Below are 14,658 nucleotides of genomic sequence, written 5' to 3'. Positions count from 1 at the left end.
GATCAAACGTTTCTAAGTCTCAGTTTCCTGCTCTGTAAAACAGCAAGGCCTTGGTTACCTACCTCACAGGGCTGGTCTGAGATCATATGAATAACATATGCAAAAGTTTGTACAACTTTGAGTTTTAGAACTATTACAATTGCCCCCCCCCCCCGGAAAGAAGGGAGGGAGGGTAATTAGGATTTACTGGGCATCTTTTTTGTTTCATGTGCTGTTCAAGGCCCTTTCACTTATATCTCATTATTATCCGCTTTGTTTTAGTTAGCAAACTAAAGTTCAGAACGAGAAAATGATTTGCCCAAGGCCATAGAACCAGTAAGTGACTTAATCCCAAATATGCCTGATTCAGAGCAGTTTCTTCTAGCAGGTCAAAACAGTGCAGAAGCTGCAATCAGGTCTCCCGCTCCAGTGCAGCCTGGTTACTAGAGGTCCCGCTCATCTAGGAGTGACATTCTAGATGCCAAGTTTCCTTCCTCACTGATCCCAGCCTTATCCTCTCATCCCTGGTTCCCACCTTTGTCTGCTACATTGCCCAGGAGGGATCAGAGGAGCTATGTAAGTATTCTGGCTAGGATTGAGGGGTATGGCTTTGGGGTGCAGCTAGGCAGATCCCATCCAGGATTTTAGGATCTGACAGAAGAGGCCATACATCCTCCTGGGCCAGAATTGGATAGATAAATCAAGAAGAGGCTGGGGCATGGCTACAAGTTCAGAGAGCCTGAGCTGGGAGGTGAGATGACTGTGGGGGCAGAGGCAGGTGGAGAGAACTAAGCAAGTTCCTTCCCTGTCCCCCTACCTCCCTCCAGTGTCAACAGAGGTGATGTGGTTTCTCCTGTGGTCTGTTGCCCTAGACACCTGCAGTTCTGAGTATATATGTGTATGTGTCTATGTGCCAACCATGCCATGGGGGGACACAAGGAGAAAGCAGTGGGACAGTATGGGGAGTGGCAGGAAGCCAAAGGCAAGTTCTCCTCAACCCCAAGGTGAAGAATGCACAGTGAACGAGGAAGATGGCAGAGGCCACCCCCTTGGCTACCCCAGGTCCCGGCCAGGAACCTCAGGAGAGCATCGTGGGTGTCAGGGCCCTGGGCTGGGACTAGGAGGCAGGGAACTTGAGTTCTGCCATTAACTTCCTGGATCAAACGTTTCTAAGTCTCAGTTTCCTGCTCTGTAAAACAGCAAGGCCTTGGTTACCTACCTCACAGGGCTGGTCTGAGATCATATGAATAACATATGCAAAAGTTTGTACAACTTTGAGTTTTAGAACTATTACAACCCCCCCCCCCCCCACACACACACACCACAGTGGAGATTAAAAACAAAAGCAAAAATGAAAACAAAAACACAGCCTCTGCCCTCATATTGATCACATTGTATTGAGGAAATAAAACACATAAAATATTTGAAAGCCTCTTGCGAAGCCAACTATTTCAAAAACTCTCACTACTGTGTGATCTTGGCCAAGTTAAGACCTCTCTGGGCCTCAGGTTGGTTTCTCATCTATCAAATGAGAGAGCTGGTTTAGATCATCTCTACTTAGTTTTCTGAGTCTAAAGCAGTTTTCTGATTGTGCTATTTCGAGTGCAAATGAGTGCATGACGAAGAGGAAGGACCCAAGCAGATCACAGCCTAAATGAACTTGGCGAGTTTTGGCTGGGTTTTCAAAGAGCCCAGAAATGTGAATCGGTGTGGGGAGAGGGGGTGACATTCCAGGTAGAGAGAATGGCATGTGCAAGGGCGAGGCAAGGAAGCAGAGGGTGGCAAGCAGATTAGTGAGGCTTAGGAATGGGGCTGGTGAGGACGGAGGGAGCCTGGGGAGGAAATGGGGACAGGAGGAGGAGAAAGGGGCAGTCCCCAGGGCTGAGGCCACTGAGACCGAAAGTGGGGGAGGAACATGGACGGGAAGATCCTCTCCCAGCTCCAGAGGCGGGTGCCAAAGCCCATCCAGCCAAACTCCACCCAGGAGAGAGAGAGACAGAAAGATCCCCTGGCCAAGAGGCCCCACCTACAGGGACGGCCCATTCCTCCCTTCCCCTCTCTCCCAGCTTCACTCCAGCCTGGAGGTAAGCAAGGGCCCCTCCAAGCCAGAGCCCTGTTAGTGACAGAAACAGGCAGACGGGGGCACTGCCATGTCCCTCCATAACAATATTGCCAGCGGCAAAATAGTAACAGCAATAGTGATGATGATGGTAGGAACATTGAAAATTGAAATATCGAAACACTGCGTTGGGTTAACAGGAACTAACATAGTGTTGTAGGTAAATTATACTTCAAAACAAACACAAAAACAAGCTCCTAGAAAAAGAGATCAGATCTGTGGTCACCAGAGGCAGGGGCTGGGTGTGAGGGGTGGAGGGTTGGAGGGAGGGGGAATGGAGGAAGGTAGTCGAAAGTTACAAACTTCCAGTAATAAGATAAATAAGTACCAGGGATATGATGATAATGTGCAACATGATAAATATAATTAATACTGCTTTATATATGCTTTATATCTATGAAAATTATTAAGAGAGTAAATCCTGAGTTCTCATCACAGGAAAAAAACTATTTTTTCTATTTCTTTAATCTTGTGTCTGTATGAGATGGTGCATGTTCACTAAACTTGTGATAATCATTTTATGATGTATGCGAATCAAATCATCATGGTGTACACCTTATACAATGCTGTATGCCAATTATATCTCAATAAAACTGGAAAAAAAATAGTAATGATGAAATAAACCACTCATCACTTGCCTTCTGATAAAACCCCGCAGCACCAAAACCTCTTGTTATGGCCATTCCATTTACTAGAATCTTTGCTTCTAAGAGCTGCAAGTGATTTATAAGATTATCTAGTGTGTAGGATCCCCCAAACCTGACATTGTATCAAAGTCACGTGGAAGAACCTGTGAAAAACAGATTCTGGGGCTCTCTCACAGTCTGCATCAGACTCTTCGGGGTGGCGGAGGGTACCTAGTAATCTGCAGATCCCCAGGTAATTCTAAGATGTGGTTAGCTTTGGGACATTCTGATCTAATCAAACTACCCCTTTATAGATGAGGAGACCAAGGACCCAGTCTCCCTGCCGGAGATGTGATGGTTAATCCGTGGCGGGGAGAAGGCAGAGAACTCAGGCATCCCAGCTTCTAGGTCAGCGCTCCTTCCCCAGCCTGCACTGCCCAGCCCCGAGATGCCTGTGCCGGCAGAGATTATGGTCAGGGAGGCAGCCACTGGGCCATACCCTAATCGCGAACGAGAAGAAATTCGTCTGAGTTGCAAAATGCCTTTCTGTAGCCAGCTCACAATTACTCGCTCCAGTGGCCCCTGTAGGGATGCTGCAGTCCACCCACCAGTGGGCTTGGGAGTTCAGCCTTGCTACGTGCCCCCAGCAGGGCCCTCTGTAGGCCCTGTGGCTGTATTGGCTGGAGGGCAGGATCTTACCTTGTTACCAACCTTAATGGTTCCTCTTTGGAGACACTTACCTCTGGCCCTGGAATCTCCAGGAAAGACCTTGAGGAGGTCCTGGCCTAAGAACACTCACCTCTCTTCCCCAGGAGTGTCTTTTAGGGTGGATTTGGACTAGTAGCCCCTGTGTGTAGGAAAGGAGCTATGAGCTGAGGGGAGGGTAAAATGGGGTGAGGGTAGCTGTGCAGGGACATGAGTGGGAGCCTCCTTGCTGCAACCTTGAAGTGCCCACCCACATACAACCACCACTATACTCATTTTCATTGAGTATAATGTCTTATTTATTGAGCATCTCCTCTGCCCAAGCCAGGTTCTTGGGCACAGAGGCAAAGGGAACTGCAGTCCCTATCCCTTGGGAATTCATCATCTCCTGGAGAGCAGGATACAGTCAAAGAAAAGAGCCTGGAATGGAGAAAACTGTCAGAGGAGGGACTCCACCACTGATGCTGCAAGAGTTGTTGGGTTCACAGAGTCATGGACGCACCACATTGGAAGGGACCTGACGGGCCATCGGGTCCTTGTGGGCGAGGGCAGTTGTCCTGCTCTGACCTGCCCCCCTCTGTGCCTGGAACGGCGGTGATTGTAGTAGTCTCTGCCCCATCCTCGCACCCCTCATTCTAGCTTGGCCTGAGCGGCAGAGGTAGGAGGGGACAGGAGGCAGAGAGACAGCCGCTCTCCCCTTGGGCAGACCCTGAAGCTGGGCTCCAGTCTTCTCTGCACAGAGCTTTCAAGGAACCATTTAAAGGAGGACTGGCTGAGGGAGGCTGTGTTGTACTGTGGTTAAAATTAAGACTCTGGGGCTTCCCAGGTGGCGCAGTGGTTGAGAGTCCGCCTGCCGATGCAGGGGACACGGGTTCGTGCCCTGGTCCGGGAAGATCCCACATGCCGCAGAGCAGCTGGGCCCGTGAGCCATGGCCGCTGAGCCTGCGCGTCCGGAGCCTGTGCTCCGCAACGGGAGAGGCCACAACAGTGAGAGGCCTGCATACAGCAAAAAAAAAAAAAAAAAAAAATTAAGACTCTGGAGTCAGGCTGTTTGGGCTGGAATTTCTCGGCTTCCTCATCTGCAAACCGGGATACGAAGTGCCTGCCATATTAGGGTCGTTGTGAGGGCTGATCAGGACGTGAAGTGCTCGGTGTGGAGCCTCCTGTCCACTGGGCTGTCAGGAATGGAGCCCGATGCTGACGTCAGTAATAGAAGATAGCATCCTGTCCCTCTAAACCACAGTTTTCCCCTACAAATTCAGTCTCAAAATGAGTACTGACCTAATTTACGCAAAGAAATCCAAACAGGTCTATAGCCCTAGCTGTCCCCTCTGGGAGTCGGGCTATGGGAGTGGAGAAAATATGTGGGACCTTCGCCGACCAACCCCCCCCCCCCACAACCCCGTCCCCATACTCAGGTGTTGTTGACTCAGAGTTGAGGAGGGGACCCCAAACCAGGCTGCAGGGAATGCCCACACCAACTGAAAAAGGGGCCTCGCCTGCTCTCCCCAATCCTGGCACTGCACATCTGGAGTGATCTGCACATCTGGCTGCATCCCTGGGGCAATGGCCACAGCTGTTGACATTTGACGGAGGAGAGATCTAGCTCCTCAGTCAGGGCCTGGGGGGTTATAAATAACTAGCTAAGAGGACCAGGGAGATGAGGTTGACCTTTGGGGGGTGGGAGCCGCTGGCGACTTCCCCCAACCCCTCGGGTCCAGAGCCAAAGTTTTAGCAAAACAGGAAGAGGCAGCAGCAGCCGCTGGGAAAGTAGGAGTGGCTCCCCTTCCCCCGCTTGCCTGGGGCCTTCGGATCCCAGCCAGGACCTGGGAGAGGTGGAGTCTTCTAGGCTTGGGGGAGAGGAGGGGCAGACCCACGCAGACTGTGGCCCCAGCCCCTGGTGCCCTCCTATGGCTCAGATGGGGCCCGGGCAAGGGAGGATGGGACAGAGCAGGGCAGCCCAGTGAGTTGTGCCTGCCAACCCAGCCACCTCCTGTTCCTTTTCTGTTTTTCTATCAGTGGGACAACCGGAAGGACAGACATTAGAAATGGAGCATAAAATATGTCTGTGGCCCAGCCGGTGTATCTAGAGGCCCACCATCCTCTCTCATCCCCTCCCAGCCCACAGGTGGGCTGAGCCTAAGCCCGAGTGGGTGGGAGGGAGGGCTCTAGACAAAAGGAAGGATGCTTCCAGGCTTCTGGAGAGGGGCCCAGGCAATGATGGAGATGGAATGATGGAGAACTTCCCCGTGAACTATTGAGGTGGGGAGATCCAAAGCTCTGGGGACTATTTTTCCTGGACTAACTTGTCCACGGGAACAAGCCCTGTAGAGCCGAGAGCCAGCTAAGGGGGCCTCATGAAGTCCAGGATGAAAGTTGTTGTCCCGGAAATGTTGCGTTGCTTTGCTTTGCCTTGCCTGGGGGAGACTGGCCACTGCCTGGATGGTTACATCTGATTCGACCTTCGGCTGGCCCACATCTCCGGTGGGTCTGTATCTGTATCTGTCATGAGCCCTCATTGGAGCCACTCAGCCTTGAGCCCCGCATTTTGCCCGCTAGGAGGGGCTAGACGCGCACCGCCCAGTAGAAACAGAATGGGAACCATGTGTGTAACTACAAATTTTCTTAAAAAATAAAAGTAAAAATACATCAGTGAAGTTCATTTTCATAGTATATTTATTTAACCTAATATATGTAAAAACATCATTCCAGCCTGCAATCGAAACAAAAAATTGTTAATGAGACATTTTACATTCTTTTTTCATACTCTACCTCTTGGAAATCCAGTGTGTATTTTACACTTGTAGTACATTGTAGCCATGTTTCAGGTGCTTGATAGCACCTGTGCCTAGTGGCTTACTCTGTCGAACAGCAGAGGTTTAGACAACAGTAGCTTAACTGCCTCTTCAGCCCTTCTAGTCCCTTGCTGGGGAAGAGGCTTAGAAGTGGAGGACGAGGCCAGTGAGGTCAATCCCAAGGGTTAATTTGCTCTAGGAGGAAGGCTGCCCACTTCGGCTTTCAAGCATCTGTCTCTAGACCTGGAACCAGTCCCAGTATACAGGCAAGCAAGGAGACTGAGTCACAGAGTGACATCTCCCTAGACAACTGGCTGCCTCCTTCTCTTCCCAGCCCTGGTCCTCTTAAGCCGAAGGTTGACAGAATCTCATTAACCCTTCAGGTACGCTAGCCTCTGCGTTCCTCTGTCTCCTTCTAGACACATCACCCAAAGGTCCTCGGGCAGCAGAGTTAGGGAATATGGGGGGAGAAGCAAACTTGGAGAAAAAAAACAGTCAAGCTGTGGACACATGGACTGAGGTGCTGGTGGGATGGTCAGGGGGAAGTTGAGTGGACAGTTGCTCTCCGGAGCTCAGAAGAGGAGGGAAGGACAGCTAAAGACCAGAGATCATCAGTGAGAGCGGAGAGGGAGCAGTCGGAGATTTAAATGAAGCAAGAGGAAGCGCCATGTCAGAATCCAAAGTGGGGAGGACATCACGAAGGAGAGATCTGCACTCGATGGCAATGGACAATGCTTTAAAATCCTTATAGAGAGAGCTCACCTCACACAAATTGGTAATAAACACTGAAACAGGGGTGGGCTCAAGCTCAAAGCACAGAAACGACTCTTCAGGAAAAGAGGAAACCCAGCCAGTAAGCAAAGGTAGGGGAACATTCAACCTGATCACCATCTAAGTAACGCCAATTAAAACAAGATAAGGGGGCTTCCCTGGTGGCGCAGTGGTTGAGAGTCCGCCTGCCTATGCAGGGGACACGGGTTCGTGCCCCGGTCCGGGAAGATCCCACATGCCGCGGAGCGGCTGGGCCCGTGAGCCATGGCCACTGAGCCTGCGCATCAGGAGCCTGTGCTCCGCAACGGGAGAGGCCACGACAGTGAGAGGCCCGCGTACCACAAAAAAAAACAAAGAAACAAAAAAACAAGATGAGGGCAGGCACCATTTTCAAACATTAGTGAGAATGTGGTGAAATGATGTGCATGTTGTTATTGGTGGTGTAACGTCTTTTGATATCAATCTGGCAATATATAGTAAGAGCTAGAAGATGTCTTTACCCTTTGGCTCAATAACCCCACCCAAAGTACCCTAAACTAGATTTCTATAACCAAAATTCAGGGTGGGGCGAGTGGAATATGTGTATAATAATGCTCATCACCACATTCTTTACCGTATGGAAAATGAGAAACAATTTTAACACCTACAACCGGAAAATTGCGAAGCAAATTATATTTCCACTCAATAGAAAATTATGAAACAGTTAAAAAGATGTTTTCAATGTGACATAGCATGGCAAGAGAATACAGACTTCTACATGCCTGGTGATGGCAAAGAAACCCGACATAAGCACAGAGGAAACGATTGAGAGGAAATACGAGTAACAGGTAGTGACTGTGTTGGGTGGCGTGAAGGCACACGTTTTTCTAGCCGTTTAATAACTGTCAACATTGTGAAGAGCTATGGAGAATGGGGATGAGGGTTGACCAGAAGCCCAGATTGGGCTACAGGGAGTGCCCTGATGACCTGATGGAGGTCTTGGATTCATTCCTCTAGCAGATATATTTACTGGGCTCTGTGCCAGCCGTTAGGTCACTGCGGGTATTAGCTCAGCACCCTCCAGATGGAAGAGGCCCAGATTCCCAGTCTGGGTTCCAGGGGTGCTCTGTTCACTGAAGGCCCCTGGAGCTTGGTTGGCTCCTGTGTCCCTGCTCGGGGCAAGACCCTGTGCTGGGCCTGGAGGGACAGTCCCAAGAGGACAGGAGTCAAGAGCAGGCACTGGGGCAGGGAAAAATGTGTGTGGGTAGCAGTGGCCCCAGAGAGGTTAGGGGAAGGTTGCGGGGATCACCAGGGAGCTTAGGGTATGTGAAGACCACTCTGCCCTGGGGGAGGGTTTGGCAGGCTGTGGTTGGCCACCTGCTGTTTCATATCACCCCGAAGGTGACGAGAGACGTGAGTGGGCCATCACCTCCACTGCCCCCCACGGGAGCTCTACCTGAGCCCCCAGCTACAGGCACCATCCGGCCTGGGCAGCCTCCTGTCCCGCCCCCCTCAGCTCTCCAGCAACGCACATTGGGGCCTGAAATAACACATCTTTATTTATGCCATTATTTCCACATAATTTGCCTATGATTCATCTGTTGTCAAGAGGCATCAGCTCCCAGGCACCAGGCAGGCCCTGTCCCACTCCCTCCTGTGTCCCGCTCCGCCCCCTCCCACAGTATCTTGACCAGTTCTCCCCCAAGCCCGGCACCCTGCACTCTCAGCACCTCTTCCTCCACGGGGGTCCCCACCCCTAGCCCCTCCCTACCCGGTCTTTTCTGGGGAGTAGGAGGCAGGGGCTGGGACTGTGAACGGCCCAGACTGTGTCCACCCACTTCCCCAGCTCGGACCCTGGCCTGAGGCAGGCCCTGCCGAGACTCCGGATGAGTTCACACAAGCAGGAAAAGGGAATAAGCTTCTCCTGACCTAGAAGCGGGGAGCTATGGAGCCCCTTTCTGTGACCCCTGCCCCCTACTTCCTCAGGCTGGATTTTCCTCGTACCGCAAGGTTGGCCCCTAGGTGCCTCCCTCCCCTTCATTCTGTTTCCAACAGGGCACGGGGGTATAGAGTTTCCAGTGTGCATGCATGTGCGCGTGTGTGTGTATGTGTGTGCGTGTGCGCGTGCATGTGTGTGTGCGCGCGTGCGTGCATATGTGTGCGCGTGTGCGTGCATGTGTGTGCGTGCGTGTGTGTGCGCGCGCGTGTGTGTTGGGGGGCGCAGGAAGAGGAAGAGTCGTCTTCTCACACCCTCATTAAACAGTAAGGCTTTACGGCTTTGGGGACCCCCTCCCCAGCCCTCCCCAGGGAAATCTAGGTGAGTCAGGGAGCCACAAGGTGGAGGAGGCGGGGGAGGAAGAGGGCCGGGGGCGAGGAGGGGCTGCTGGAAGCGCCGGGGCTGCTGTGGTTGGGTTATCTGATGTGAGGAACCAGGTGTGCTCTGGGCGTGGGGGGAAGAGCAGCCTGAGAGAGAGAGAGAGAGAGAGAGAGGGAGAGAGGGAGGGAGGCAGAAACTGCAGACGCGGCCTGGAGACGCAGAGAGGCCGAAATAAGACAGACAGAGGAAGCCTGGGGGCCTTTGAGATCTCTCCCCCTTTCCTCTCGAGCTCCGGAGGCAGCACCGGGGTGGGGGCCGTGTCCTCCTGGCCATCCCCCCCTTCCTCCCCCAGCTCCCAGAGAAGCAGGCGGCCTCCCCTCCACCTCAGCACAGAGGTGGGGTGGTCGGGGGGATGGGGTGTGTGTGGCGTGGCAAGGGCCCAGCCTCATCCTGAATCAGGGCAGTTGGAGACAGTTGAGGGTCTGTAATCTCTGTTGGGGGTTGATGGGTGGAGGCGGCTTTGCAGGAGGAGATAATGGGAGGGAGCAGAGCCCTGGCCTGGAACGGGGTGCCGGGTGCCGTGGGGCTAGCCCTCCCCCTCCTTGGGTGGCTTGAGCAGGGCTGGGTCTTTCACAAGAGGAGCCCACCTGTGAGTCCCAGCTTCCACCTCCTCTAGTCCTGACTCGGGCTGTGTGTGTGTTGGAAGGAGGATGACTGAGGAGAGTAGAGGATCCCTGAGAGAGTGATGAAAGTTTTAATGGCCAAAGGCTGATAGTCACCAAGCACTTACTGCGCACCAGACCCAAGTCCAAATGCCGTGTGTTCACTTATTTACTTTTCGCAACAGCTCCCAAGTGAGCACAACTAGCATCTTTGCTCGGTAGCAGAGAGACAGAACAAGTCCAGCTGCCAGCAGTCCGGCAGGTAGTTCAAATCCTGCTCCCCCCTCGCTGCAGCTTCTGCTATTCTCACCTGCTCCCCTAGAGGAGGCCCTGCAAGCTTCCTCCCATTCGCTGCACAAAGACCCTGTCTATAGGTGGGGAAACCGAGACCCAGAGGGCTCACGTCATTGCCGCCAAGTTACACAGCTAGTGACAGGTGGTATCAGGATTCATCCTTCACCCCCGTGGCTGCTTCCCTCAAGGCTGGGAGTGGTGTGGCATGGGCAGGGGGCTGTGTGAGGGAGCACCTGGGCTCCCTCTGCCTCCGTGCCCACAGCCCAGCCCCTGCAGGCCCGCGGTGGGGAGCATGCGAACGAACCAACAACCAACGGAACGGTCCTCTCCCAAGTCTACTGGCATCCTGCCCACTGACAATGCTCCCTTTGCTCCCCTCCCATCCACTCCTCTGCCACCTCAAGGCCTTCCTGTGAACACAGCAGAAGGTAGGAGCCCCTCGGGGCGGGGTCCCTATCAGAGAGGAAGTGGGGCTGGCTTCTCTCCCATCCCCTTTATCACTTCTCCCCATCCGCACTTTATCACCCAGGGCTGTTTCACCGTCTCCTCCCTGCTGCTCTCCTAGGGCTCCAGGGTGGGAGAGGGGGAGACATTTAAATCTGTGGGGCTGGGGGCAACAAAGGGGACAGCGGGGAGGGCTTTCCCTGACGCTCTGAACCCGGTTGCTTATGGCCCTCCGCACCCAGGCTGGGCTGGCCTCAGTGGCTGAGCCTTTTGTGATGGGCTGCTCGCTCTGCCTGGCCCTCCTCGGAGACAAATAGCGAAACAGGAGCCAGGTGCAGACACAGTTGGGGCCCCTGCACTCACTTCACCTCACCTTGCCCTTGCCCCATGCTGGCTGCCACAGATGTTCACAGGATTTGTAATTAGATGGGGTTGGGTCAGGGTGGCAAGGGCCTTTCCAGATGCCCTGTGGGAGTCTGAGTGCAAGGGGAGAGGACAATGGGGAGACCCCGCTGAGCTAAATAAGGGCTGCCAGACTGGGCTGCACGTGACTTCTCCATTTCTCACTGAGGAGGCACGGATGCCTCAGGAGAGTTCTGCCCACTGCCCACCACCTTCCCCTCTCAGCAACCAGAATCTATGGAGGAGACTATGCCTTTCTTCCCTGAGTCCAGCTCAGACAGTATTTGCAGAACAATCCAGCTTGGAATTTGATACTTGATCCACCCCTTCCTGCATCCCCTGTATCAGGTATCCCTGGATCCCTGAGCCTTGGCTCAGATCTGGTCTAATTCTATAAGAATCTGTTCAGACTTGGGGTAAGACTGTTGGGTCCTGGAGAGGGAAGGGTTGTGGGAGCATTGCCAAGTTTCCCAAATTCCTGTGGATGCCTGGGTTTTTGCAAGGCATCCACTCGTCTCCCCAAGACTCAATCTCATTACCCACCCCTTCCCTTTCTCCCAGTGAGGTCTTGAACAACTGAACCCAAGTCAAGTCCCTCTGGTAGGGACCCTGTCCCAAGTCTGGTCAGTGCGCTAGTGTCAACCTGCAAGAAGGCATCGTCTTGGCTCTGTCTTAGCCAGCTCTGTAAGTGCGGAGCAAAGTTTTGGAAGATGCAAGGCCAGGAGGGATGGTCAGAATGCTGGATGACAAAATGAAGATGCAAAAGATTTGAGCAGGCTAAAATGTGGGAGAAATCAAATCAGGTAGATATAGGGCTAAATGCTAAATTCTGCATTTTGGACCAAAAACCCAACCCTCCACATGCAGAACGAGGGAGATACGGCAGGTGCTGTAAGGAGAGTTAGTTAGCATGTGGGCTCTGAAGCCACAGGGACTTAACTTCTCAGTTTCCAAAGTTCAGGGGAAGGTGCTGAAATTTGCATAAGTCTGTTTGCATTTCATCTTCCAGCAGGAACCCAAGCAGAATTTTTTTTTTTTTGAATTTGACATCTATTGTGAAGATCAGATCTTTTAGATGCTGACAGAAGTGGGCGGCACATTGCCTCATACTCATTCGTTCATACATGTATTTATTCAGCTACATTTATGGAATCCCTCCTTTGTTCCAGTCTGGTAGGGAGCCCCGAAGGCAAACCAGAAATTTAAAACACACAACAATGTACACTTCATTCTACCATAGAGTGGGCGCACCATTCTACCCAGATGGGGCAAGGGGGGGTACAGCATTGTGAAGTTCAGGGAAGAATTTGTGCAAGAGATGAAGCCTGAGCTGGAAATTGAAGGATCAGGAGGGGTTTGCTGAGTTGAGAAAACTGGGGGATGGAGAACAGGGTGGGGCATGTCTGGCCAAGGAAACAAGGCCTAGAAAAGTGTGCATTGTGGGCCTCAGAGTGTTGGCTGGGGACCCCTGTGGATCCCTGAGCCCCATTCAGGGGCTTTGCAAGGTCAAAACTACTTTCATATTAATACTAAGACATCATTTGCCTTTTTAAATTAATTAATTAATTTATTTTTGGCTGTGTTGGGTCTTCGTTTCTGTGCAAGGGCTTTCCCTAGCTGCGGCGAGCGGGGGGCCACTCACTATCGCAGCCTCTCTTGTTGCGGAGCACAGGCTAAAGACGCACAGGCTCAGTAATTGTGGCTCACGGGCCCAGTTGCTCCGCGGCATGTGGGATCTTCCCGGACCAGGGCGCGAACCCACGTCCCCGGCATTGGCAGGCAGACTCCCAACGACTGCGCCACCAGGGAAGCCCCCCATCATCGATTGCCTTTTTTTTTTTTTTTTTTTTTTGTGGTACGCGGGCCTCTCACTGTTGTGGCCTCTCCCATTGCAGAGCAGAGACTCAGCGGCCATGGCTCACGGGCCCAGCCACTCCGCGGCATGTGGGATCTTCCCGTACCGGGGCACAAATCCGTGTCCCCTGCATCGGCAGGCGGACTCTCAACCACTGCACCACCAGGGAAGCCCATCGTTTGCCTTTTTAACTCTCATTCTCTCACTTGTGTACAGAGGAGTCTCCCAAGGTTTCCATCGTGTGTGATACCCTAACAGACGGAACACAGAACCAGTTTTGAGAATCTAGCTGCCTTCTATGAAGCCAGACATCAAAGAGATTTGCAAAGCTGTCAAACAATACCTTCTTGTCACTAAATTTGTTTTGTTACCTTTAATAAAAATTGTATTATTTATGTTAACTTAGATTCATTATGTTTTTTTTAAATTTAATGAGTATTTAAGATTCTTCTCAATTTAAGTTCCTAATCTGGTTAATATTGATGGATATAACCCACATAAACAAAAGCTCTTTGGTTGGGGGGCTCTTTATTTTTAATAGTCCAAATAGGGGTCCAAAGAACAAAACGTTTGAGAAGGGCTGGTGTGGAAGCAGCCTGCCGAGTGCACGGTCAGAGCTGCAAGTGGTTGGACGTGGCCGTGGCTCGAGTCCCACAGTCTGGACAATGACACGTTTTCCTGGAGCGGCAGACAGGCGGCATCGTGTTGGCTCTGCACCTCGCCAAGGGAACATGGGTCCAGTGAACGCCAGGGTAAACGAATAGAAACTGTGACACAAAAAATACGTGGAGAAAACCTGATTCTTGAGGCTCATCTTTTTTTTTTTTTTTTTTTTTTTTTTTTGCAGTACGCGGGCCTCTCACTGTTGCGGCCTCTCCCATTGAGAAGCACAGGCTCCGGACGCGCAGGCTCAGCGGCCATGGCTCACGGGCCCAGCCGCTCCACGGCATGTGGGATCTTCCCAGACCGGGGCATGAACCCGTGTCCCCTGCATCGGCAGGCGGACTCTCAACCACTGCGCCACCAGGGAAGCCCTTGAGGCTCATCTTGATTTCCCCCTCTCTGGACAGGAACCACTTCCGTCCAGCAAATTCTGACGTTAGTTATGGGTCGGTAGTGTGTGTGCAGTGAAGTCGGTGGTGGTGGTCATTGAGGCAGTGAAGCTGGCAAAGAAAGACCATAATTGAAAGAAGCCGGGGAGAGTATTAACTATAGAGTTCCCGGTGTTTCTGTGCCTACCTTCCCATCTCTTTCCCACACTTTTCTCTCCAGCCGGGGCTGTTTCAATTCGGGCCTATTTGGCTTATGAAGTCGCACACCTGCCTCCTGGTGGCCACATGGAGCAATGACGCCTTCCCCCAGCCCCTGTAGATATTCACGGAGCAGGGGCTCATAGCTCCAGAGGCTGAGATCTGCATGGGGAGCGGGGCGGGGGTCAAGGAGATCCCCCTGGAACCAGTCCAGAGAGCCTAGCAAGGATCAGTGGTCAGAGGACTGGAGTAATGTCAACTTGCAATGAAAACTTATTTGACCACCATTTCACTCTGCAACCTAATAGTGACGCTGGCAGCACAGGTACTGTGAAAAGTGATTTACACAGATTATATCACAACAACGAACCTAGGGGTAGGTACTATTATTGTTGCCATTGTATAGATGAAGATTCTGAGGCTCAAAAATACTAAGTCACTTGCCCAAGGTCACACAAGG

Source organism: Lipotes vexillifer, unplaced genomic scaffold (genome assembly GCF_000442215.2).
Source record: "Lipotes vexillifer unplaced genomic scaffold, Lipotes_vexillifer_v1.1 scaffold349, whole genome shotgun sequence".
Lineage (NCBI taxonomy): Eukaryota > Metazoa > Chordata > Mammalia > Artiodactyla > Lipotidae > Lipotes > Lipotes vexillifer.
This window is presented reverse-complemented; position numbering follows the sequence as displayed.